The sequence below is a fragment of the Petaurus breviceps genome, unplaced genomic scaffold (genome assembly GCF_028583685.1).
Source record: "Petaurus breviceps papuanus isolate PSGF00001 unplaced genomic scaffold, PetGlider_PUasm1.0 90667, whole genome shotgun sequence".
Taxonomy (NCBI): Eukaryota; Metazoa; Chordata; class Mammalia; order Diprotodontia; family Petauridae; genus Petaurus; species Petaurus breviceps.
In genome coordinates this window covers 3373662-3383661 of record NW_027187302.1, presented here as the reverse complement: position 1 = coordinate 3383661, position 10000 = coordinate 3373662, and the positions used below count along the sequence as shown (strand labels likewise).

The following is a 10000-nucleotide window of genomic DNA, read 5'->3' as shown; positions in this document are numbered from 1 at the left end:
GGAGAAAGTTCAGAAGCCAGCAGGTACTGCAGCAGCAGTAGTGCGGCTCAGATTCCCAGCTCAGAGCTGGGTCTCACATGCAGCCTTTTAGCACAGGCTGCAGAATAATAACTAAGTCAGGAATCACAGACCAAAGGAGAACCTACAATTCTGCCACTGAACCAGCACAGATTCCCAGTTGGCAGATACTTTAGAGCCCAGAAGCAGTCTACTCACACAGACCCGACCAGGGAAGCAAGCAATTAGACTTTGTCCTGGGTCAGACCACTTTGGGAGCACTGAAAGCATGCAGGCCTCCAGCCTGTCCATGAAATTCTGGAATAGCACAAAACTCTATACACCAAAAAAATCCAGCAATAAGACCAACCCAGAAGTGTGACAGAGCTCAGCCCTAACATCAAGTCCAAAATAGGAAGAAGGATGGAAGAATGGGCAAATAAGAAAAAAACCCCACCATAATGAGGTATTCTGGTGGCAGGAAGCTGAAGACACAAACAGAAGAGAACGGTTCCAAAACATATACAGGCAACACCTCAGTGAATAATGTAGCTTGGGCACAAACTCAACTAGAATTCCTAGAAGAGTTAAAGCAAGAATTAAAGAAGGGCTTAAAAAAAATTATTTTAAAAGCCAAATTAGAGAAGTAGAGGAAAGAATGGGAAAAGAGCCAGGAAAGAAAGATAGAAAAAGAGAATTAACAATTTAGGGAAAGAGGTACAAAATCTTACTGAAGAAAATAACTCCTTAAAAATTAGAATTGGCCAAATGGAAGATCATGATCTGATGAGAAATCTAGAAGCAATAAAACAAAGTCAAAAGACTAAAAAAAAAAAAATGAAGGAATGCAATGATTAGTTCTTATCTGGAATGTTCTCCCTCCACAACTTCATCTACCAACTTCCCTGGCTCCTTTTAAGTCCCAACTAAAATCTCATCGTTTACAGCAAGGCTTCTTAAACTTTTTCTACTGTCAACCCCTTTTCACATTTCAGCAGCATCCCTTTCATTGCCTGGCCTGAGTGAGTGTGCGTGTTTTGCGTTCAGAACCAAGGATTCAGCAAAGTTGTGCAATGAGACATGGGCAAGCGCCACCAGAAACACCTCGGATTTATTACACATTTGATTTTTAATTAATTTTTGGTCATCACATGTTCAGAAACATTTTACTGTTGCCGTCTGGGGTCACTACTCACGGTTTAGAAGTGCTGGTTTAGAGAAAGCCTTTCCCAATCCCTCTTAATTCTAGTGCCTTCCTTCTGTTAATTACTCCCTTTGCTTGCTTTGTATATATTTGTTTGCATGGTGTCTCCCCCCATCTGACTGTAACCCCAGCACTTAATACAGTGTCTGGTACATAGTAGTCACTTAATAAATGTTGATTGATTGAAAATGACTATGCAAATGCACACATCAGCTTAGACTTAGGTACCAGAATTGATATTTACAGGAGGACTGCAGCAAGCTACTTTCCTGTCTTGGGACAACTGATTGAATTTGGTTCCAAGGAATGTAAACATCCTCAGAGAATTCAAAATCCAATGCCCCTTCAAGCTTCTGGATGTCTTGATTCATAAATTGACCCTACACAGACTGTAACTTCTTTAATTGGAACCATTAGGAGAAAAAGAGCCAGATGGTTCTTTTTATAATGAGCTGATGAACAGCAGTTAAGGCTCACACCTTCCAAAAGTCTTCATTATAGAAGCATTTGCATTCCAAAAAAGAAAGTACTAATATTCTTATCTCAGAAGAATCTGTACTTCTTACCTAGAATTTAGGGAATACTGACAAGCAGGACAGATGGGTAACCTCACCTAGGGCCAATGGAACATAACAAAATATGTAGTGAGGGGCAGCTAGGTGGCACAGTGAATAGAGCACCGGCCCTGGAGTCAGGAGGACCTGAGTTCAAATCCGGCCTCAGACACTCAACACTTACTAGCCATGAGACCTTGGGCAAGTTGCTTAACTCCAATTGCCCTCCAAAAAAAATTCAAATTTTTTTTTCTTTGTCTTTAAAACATATTGCTTTTCCCCCACCTCAGGGCTATCTTCCTTAAGCATAAGGGAAACACTTTTTGGTTATTTATCCAGAAGTTTTTAAATCCATTGGGTTAATTATCCAGAAGTTTTAAAAATGATTTATTTTAATTAACAAAAATATATTTTCTGTCCCTCCCACCTCCCAAAAAAAACAAAAAGAAAAGTAAGACCCTGTAATGGAAATGCAGATTTAAAGATCTTCCCTGCCCCTAGGCTAAAGTGCACCTGGAGCCTGGGGTGGGAGGCTTGTTTTTCAGTAGATACTTCTTGATTGGCCAGTGAGTCAATAAAGGTTGTTACATTCTCTGAGCCAGGAGAAGGCTATATAAGCCCTGATGTGTAGCTTTGTTTTGGGGCTCACTTTGAGAAGTGTTCTGTGATTTGATCTGAATTCTGGGAAGCCGTTGTTGAGAGTCCCCCGGCTTTGAAAAACCCAGATGTGGAAACCCAGATGTTGACTGGGTATGGATGTAATGGTTGGACAGTTTGGAAATCTGTCTACTTGATCTGTTTCTGTCTTGATAATTCTGCCTGTATGCTTTGAAGTTCGGGGAGCTGACCTTTTTCCCCTGAACAAGGTAAACGATATATGTCTGACTGATTAAAGTAGGCTTGTTAACCCATTTTGAGTTGCTTTCCTTTAACAAAGCAGATCCAAGAACCTGTATGGGCAGCCACCCTGGGGACGCCGGGGTGCTTGCTGCTACAGACCCTTGTAACAAATATGTGTATTCAAACAAAACAAATTTCCAGACTAAGTACAAAATGTATGTTTCAATATGCTCCCTGAGTCTACCCACCCTGGAGGTAACATGCTTATGGTTTGCCCTCTGGAATCATGGTTGGTCACTGGATTGACCAGAATTCTCAAGTCTTTCAAAGTTGTTTTCCTATACAATGTTGTTTTCTTGTATAAATTGTTGTATGTCTTATATAAACTGTTGTTCTTCTGCTCACTTCACTCTGCATCAGTTCTTGTGTCTTCCCATATTTCTCTGAAAATATTCCTTTTATAATTCCTTATGATAACATGTTATTCCATTACATTTATATGCCATAATTTATTCAGCCATTTCCCAACTAATAGGTATCCATCAACTACCACACACCACCCCAAATCATCCCAATTTCCATTTCGTGGACATTACAAAAAAAAAGCTATTGTAAATGTTTTTTACACATATGGGTCTTTTGCCTTTCTCTTTGATATCTTAGGAGTATAATAAGCCTAGTAGCTTCCAGATCAAAGGAAATGCACAGTTTAATAACTTTGGGGGACCTAATTCCAAATTTTTTTTCCAGAATAGCTGGACTAATTTATAACTCCACTAACAATCTTTAGTCTTCCTATTTTCCTGTAACAGTTCCAACATCTGTCATATGTCTTTGTTGTCAACTCTGTCAGTCTGATGAGTATGCAATGGAACCGAGTTACTTTAATTTACATCTCTAATTATTGGTAAGTTACCTAAGCTAGCCACCAGGTGGCGCTCCACACTGACCTACCAGACCAGGTCTGTTTCAGGAACCCTTGGAGGGAATGGTCAGTTTCTTTTAGGCTACGGTAACTCCAGTGACTACTTGAAGGAATGGGGAGGTTTGGGCTGGTGGGCTTTAGAACACTGAGTGAGCAGAAGTGCAGCGAGAGCCTCAGTAGCAATCAGACTTCAGGACAGATGTCATGCAAGAGGCTGCGTGAATGCTCCTTCCTTGTACTTTTACTACAGATGATCCTGACCCATGACGATATATCAGTAACTGCCAGAGTTATCACCAACCTGTGCTATTGTCCTGATGTTACTAGTTGCTCCTCGTTAAGAGATCTACTTTAAACTATACAGATTTGGTAGCTAGGTAGCCCAGTGGTTAGAGTACTAGGCCTAGACATAGGAAGAGCTAAGTTCAAATTCAGTCTGAGGTATTTACTAGTTGTGTGATCTTGGGTAAGTCACTTATCCTCTGTTTCCTCGACTGTAAAATGAGGATAATAATAGTACCTGACTCATTCAAATGAGATGTTTGTAAAGTACCTGGTAAGCACAATATAAATGCTAGGTATATTATTCTTGTTCTTATCCACCACATGAACTATCTAACTGAAATCTAGAACTTGGTCTTCCTGAAGCTGAGGAGACCACACCTTCCTGCTGGCCTCAGGTCACATTGATATGACTTTTTTTTTTTTAAAGCAATTGGGGTTAAGTAACTTGCTCAAGGTTACTCAGCCAGTTATTTCTGGGTGCGGTGCTGAGTATCTGAGCCCGGATTTGATCCCAGCTCTCCCGACTCTGGGGCCGGTGCTCTTACTCACTGAGCCACCTGGTCGCCCCTATATGACTTCTTAATCACCTAAGACAGGGTGAGAAACCTTCAGCCTTGAGGCCACTTGTGGCCCTCTAGGTCCCCAAGTGCAACCCTTTGATTGAATCCAAACTTCACAGAACAAATTCTTTTATTAAGGGGATTTGTTCTCTGAAGTCTGGATTCAGTCAAAAAGCCACACTTGAGGACCACATGTGGCTTTGAGGTCACAGTTTCCCCACCCATGACCTAAGAGCATAAAAAGACCTCTTCATGTGAAGTCATGTCCCTTTAAAACTGGAAGAAGTTCCAAGGCCTTACTTGTCACCACACTCTGCACTATTGACCAGATCCTTGGAGGAGAGGAGGATTATGTCTCTCTGAGGAGGTACTATACCCTTGTTGAGAATCTTTCAAAGCTATAGCTAAATAAACCTTTTGTTAACTGTTGAATGACCTACCAGTGATTCATTTCATTCCTATATTAAATCTAAACCACCAGGAGACTAACCTAAGTCAGATCCTGCCTATCAAAATGTGGTATCTCCTTACACACATCAAGGACCTACTCTAGTTAAACACTTTAGGCAAGACCTTAAGAGTTAAACACCTAAGTTACAGTATTAAGATTTTTCCCAGAACTCCAGGTGGGCACAATGAGCCAGAGTGAACAGAAAAAGCTTCATTCTGACTCTTCTTCCTTATTGGGGGTGAAGTTATATCCTAGGACTAAACCCAGTCTGCCAAAGGTATCTTAAGGGAAGACATGTCCTTTGAGCCAAGGTGGGAGAAGCATGTGTGCTGTGCACATTCATAGGCATTTTTTAGTGAGAATACATTTATACTGGCTCTTTTGTTGGCCTGGCAACCATGGCAACTTCCCTTCCCCCCAGTCTGACTATTGCAAAGAAGATCCAGAGACACCTCCAGAAACAGAATAGCTGAGTTGTGAGCAAAGCACAAATTCTGGTGACCACACAGGTATAAAGAAATAAGAAACAATATTCTAGTTCAAGCTCTAGATCAATCAGCTTGGGAAAAGGTTAAATAATTTAATAATTTAGCACTGCTTTAGCAAAATTAAAGTAGTAGAACACTACCTTGTATAGGTAGGCAAGATTTGGACAACTAGATGGAAAAATTTCAGAACAAAGACTATTAAAAATTTTTGGAAAAGTAAACCAACAAAAAGAAGAGAATAGTTAAATTCAATACAAAAAAGGAATGAATTCTGATGATGAATATTAAAATCTAATATTTAAAGATTGATATAAACAACTTGAAAATTTTCTAGGAAGAGCTAATACTTAGCAAAAGTAAAGATCTGATTAAACTTTGCTTGCTGTATACATTTTGAGAAAGAAGGACAAATAAAAGACTTGTTTATGTAAAATGAAAGAGAAAAAAATTTACATCTTTGTGGTCATTATATATTTTTTTAATTTGTTTTCCTGGTTCTGCTTACTTCATTCTATTATCAATTCATACATTTCCCATTTGTCTCTGAATCTCTCATAGTTGTGATGTAATAATATCACATTATTATATCCCATGATTTATATGTCACAATTTTTTCAGTTATTCCCCTATGAATAATCACCCATTTGTTTCCAGGTTTTTTACTGGCAAAAAGTATACCTATGAATATTTTGGTATATATGAGATCCTTGTTTCTATACCTGACTTCGTTAGGTTATATGCCAAGCAATGACTACCTCTGAGTCAAAGGGTACAAACTGAATGGAATGAAATAAAGTGGGATACATTTATTATTAAATTTTTAAAAAGAAACAATTCGGGGGGAATATCTTTGCCACTGAGTTCTCTGATAAATATTTGATACCCAAGATCCAAGAAATGATACAAACGTAAAATCAAGAGCCATTCCTCTATGGATAAAAGATCAAAGAATATGAACAGAAAGTTCTCAAAAGAAGAAACACAATCATATTTTAAATGCTTCAAATCACTGATTATAAGACAAATGAAAATTAGAATGACTCCAAATTTTCACCTCACACCTTTCAGATTTGGAAATGTGACAAAAAATGGAAAATGATAACTATTAAGGGGATACGGAACAACAGGAGCCCTAACACACTGTCGATAGAGCCACGAATTGGTCCAACCACTCTGGAAAGAAGTTTGGAACTATACCCCAAAAGTTACTAAATTGTATACACATACTCTGACCCAGTGATACTACTACTGCCATGTCCCCAAAAGATCAAAGACAAAGGGAAAAGTCACAAATGTACAAAAGCATTGCTATTAACATGTTTTGTTATAGCAAAGAAATAGAAACAAATAGAAATTGCATCCAAAAATTAGGAAATGGCTAAACAAATTATGGCATATGAATGTAATGGAAGGTTATTATGCTGTAAGAAATTACAAAATGGATAGATTCTGAGAAACCTAGCAAGAGCCATAAAAATGATGCCAAGTGAGCAGAACATATACACATATGTATATATTCTACATATATATATTACATCTGTGTGAGATATATCTCACATATGTCTCTGTACATATGGTACAACTATAATATATATGTCCATATGCATATATGTAGTTTGTGTTATATGCGTATATTATATTGTGTATTCCATATATTACATATATGTGTGTGTGCATGCACACACTGACCACAAAATTGTAAAGGAAAACAACTTCAAAAGACTTAAAACTCTGATCAGTGCAATGACAAATCAGGATGCAAGAAGACTGAAAAAGAATGATTCCCACTTCTTAGAGGAGAGATGACCGACAATGAGACAAACATTTTCAGGCTCAAGAAATACAACAAAAATTATTTTGTATTTTTATAATTATTTACTGGGGAGAGTGTTAATCCTGTTGGGCACAATGTGTTACATAAGGGAAGGCTGAAAGAGGCTGAGCCAGTTATCTTCCATCTGCCCCAAAGGACATCGCCTGCACAGGGAGTCTAACACTCCCGTTGCAGCCTTCCAATCAGTCTCTTAGGAGAAGAGGAGCCAGAGCTGCTCATGCTTCCATCTCCTTCTGGGTACAGAATGTCCCTTGAGTGAAGAAGGCAAAGGAGCTGGGCTGGGAATCTTCCATCTGTCCCAAAGCAATGACTTCCATCTCTTCCAGCAGAAGGCAAGTAACTTCCACCTTCTACTGCCAGCCTGATTGGATGTGGAGAATCTCCAAAGAAAAAAGTCTCAACTTACCCTTTGACCTCAGGGCTTTCATCTCCCGCTGTGGCTGTTCCTCAAGGGAAGAGAAAAGAGGAAGTTGGTGAGGAGTGGGACTTCTTTTTGCTGCTTATCAGATTCAACCACCAATTGCTGCTGTACTTTATTCCTGTCTAATCTCCAGCCTTTGGAGGGAAGAGAAATTGTGAAGCTAGAATGGTGCCCTCCACTCAATAATAAATATTCTCACACCTGATCACACCCTTCACATTCTAGTGATCCCTGAACTCCTATAGATCATCATTCAAATCCCATTCCCCACTCCTCACCACCCAATTTCTCCTTCCCAGTCCCACTCAACACTCCTACCCCAAAGTTGCAATCGAACACCACTCAGCCTTTCTATTATGCCTTCCAGAATGCCTGTTTCATAGGCAGTAAACTTCCTTTCTTCTTAAATAATTTCTCTCTCACTCCTTCCACCTACTAATTCCTACTGAAACATGACTTCCCCTTGATGACACAAGCTCCCTAGTCACTCTTTCCAGTACTGGTTGCACCTTCATTCATTCTCCATTCTCCTTGGCTCACTGGTTGAGGAGGGAAAGTTGGAATATTCATTGTTCCCCATTGCCACTTCCAGGTTCTCCCCTATCTGCATCACTCTGTAACCTCTCTTGCTTTGAGATTCATGCTATTCATATCTACAACTATCAAAATCCTGGTAGCTATTGTCTCCTAACCCCCAGGTCACTCTCATTCCTTCTTCAATGAGTTCAGTACTTGGCTCACAATTTTTCTCTCCTCCCCAATTCCTGTCCTCATACTAGGAGATTTCAGAATACATATTGATTCTCCTTCAAGCTCCCTAACCACTCAGTTCCTCAACCTACTTACTTCCCATGAAATATGCCTCCACCCCACCTCAGCCACATCACACACGAAGATGGCCATATCTTTAATCCTGCCATTACCCACAAATGTACCATCCCCATATTCAGGAATTCCATAATCCCCTCATCCATCCATAATCTTTTGACTCATCACCTTTTTCTCTGCCTTCCTTACAAAACCCTTCTCTTTGTCCACACAGTGACCTCCAATCCCTTGATCTCTCAATTCTCTCTAAGGTCATCTCCCTTGCAGTTAGCCACTCTCTTGTCTTTTTCCTATCTCAGCCCCTTGATGAAGTAATTCAACTCTACATTGTCCTCCTCTCCTAAATCCTTAACCCCCTTATAACACTACCAATTGCACCCAGCCATGCCTAAACCTTAGATGATGCCCACAGTTCACTGCCTTTACACCTGAACATATGCTGCTGAACAAAAATGGAAAAAATCATACAATTCTTCTAACTGGGTCTACTACGAATTTATGGTACACAATCTCAATTGGGCACTTATTGCTGCTAAGCAGTCCTACTAAACCCCCCTCATAAACTCATTATCCCACTTTCCAAAGCAGCTCTTACAATTCTTTTCAGCCTTCCTCAAATCTCCCATGGCTCCCCTGACTCCCAGTTTCTCAGCTGAGAATCTCATATTTTAACAAAAAAAAAAAAAAGAGAGAGAGACCATTCACCATGAGCTTGCTCCCTCTTCTCCCTTCTTCCTCATCTCCTATCACTCAGATGCCTCTGCCACTTTTTATTCACCCATTTCACAAGATGAAGTGGTTTTACTCCTTACCAAGGCTAACCCCTCTACCTATTCAAGTAATTCCATTCCATCCTATCTCCTCCAACGGACTGCCCTCTCTGTCATCCCCTCTCTTTCATTTATTTTCAATCTCTTCCTATCTATTGGCTTATTCCCTACTGCCTAAAAACATACCTATGTCTCCCCAGTTCTGAAAAGACCCTCAATACTTCTGTTCCCACTACCTATTATCCTTCATTTCTTCTGTCTTTTGTAGGTAAATTCCCCAAATAAGCTGTCTCCACTCTATCCTCTCACTCTCTTCTTAACCCCTTACAGTCTACCTTCCAACCTTATCATTCCACCAAAACTGCTCTCTCAAATGTTACCAATAATCTTTCAATTGCCAAATCCAATGAATGGACTTTTCTCAGTCCTCATTTTTCTTGACCTCGTTACAGGCTTTGACACTGTTGTTCACTCTCTCCTCTTGGATACTCTCTTCTCCCTGGGTTTTTGAGACACCACTCTCTCCTGATTCTCCTCCTACCTATCTGGTCACTTCCTTTAAGTTTCCTTTGCTGGATCCTCATCCAGATCAAGCCCTCTAATGCTAAATGTCCTTCAGTGTTCTCTCCTGGGCTCTCTTTGTAGTACAGTACTAATAGTGGTATAGATGGATCAAAGGGTATGCACAGTTTAGTAACATTTTAAGCATAGTCCCAAATTGCTTTCCTGAATGACTGGATTAATTCACACTTTTACCAACAATGCATTCGTATGCTTTTTTTCCCTCATGTCTCCCTGTATCAGCAATGCCATATTCACAATGCCTATAGAGATTACAAATAT

General features: G+C 39.8%; 1 long non-coding RNA gene across 2 annotated transcripts in view; it reads right to left on the bottom strand.

The window, feature by feature from the left end:
- LOC138143827 (uncharacterized) overlaps nucleotides 1-10000 on the bottom strand; it is a 76225-nt gene that overhangs the window by 14562 nt on the left and 51663 nt on the right. For both annotated transcript variants that reach the window (XR_011163801.1, XR_011163802.1), the window contains one exon: nucleotides 7545-7693. This is a non-coding gene — a long non-coding RNA (uncharacterized lncRNA). The remainder of the gene's footprint in view (nucleotides 1-7544; nucleotides 7694-10000) is intronic.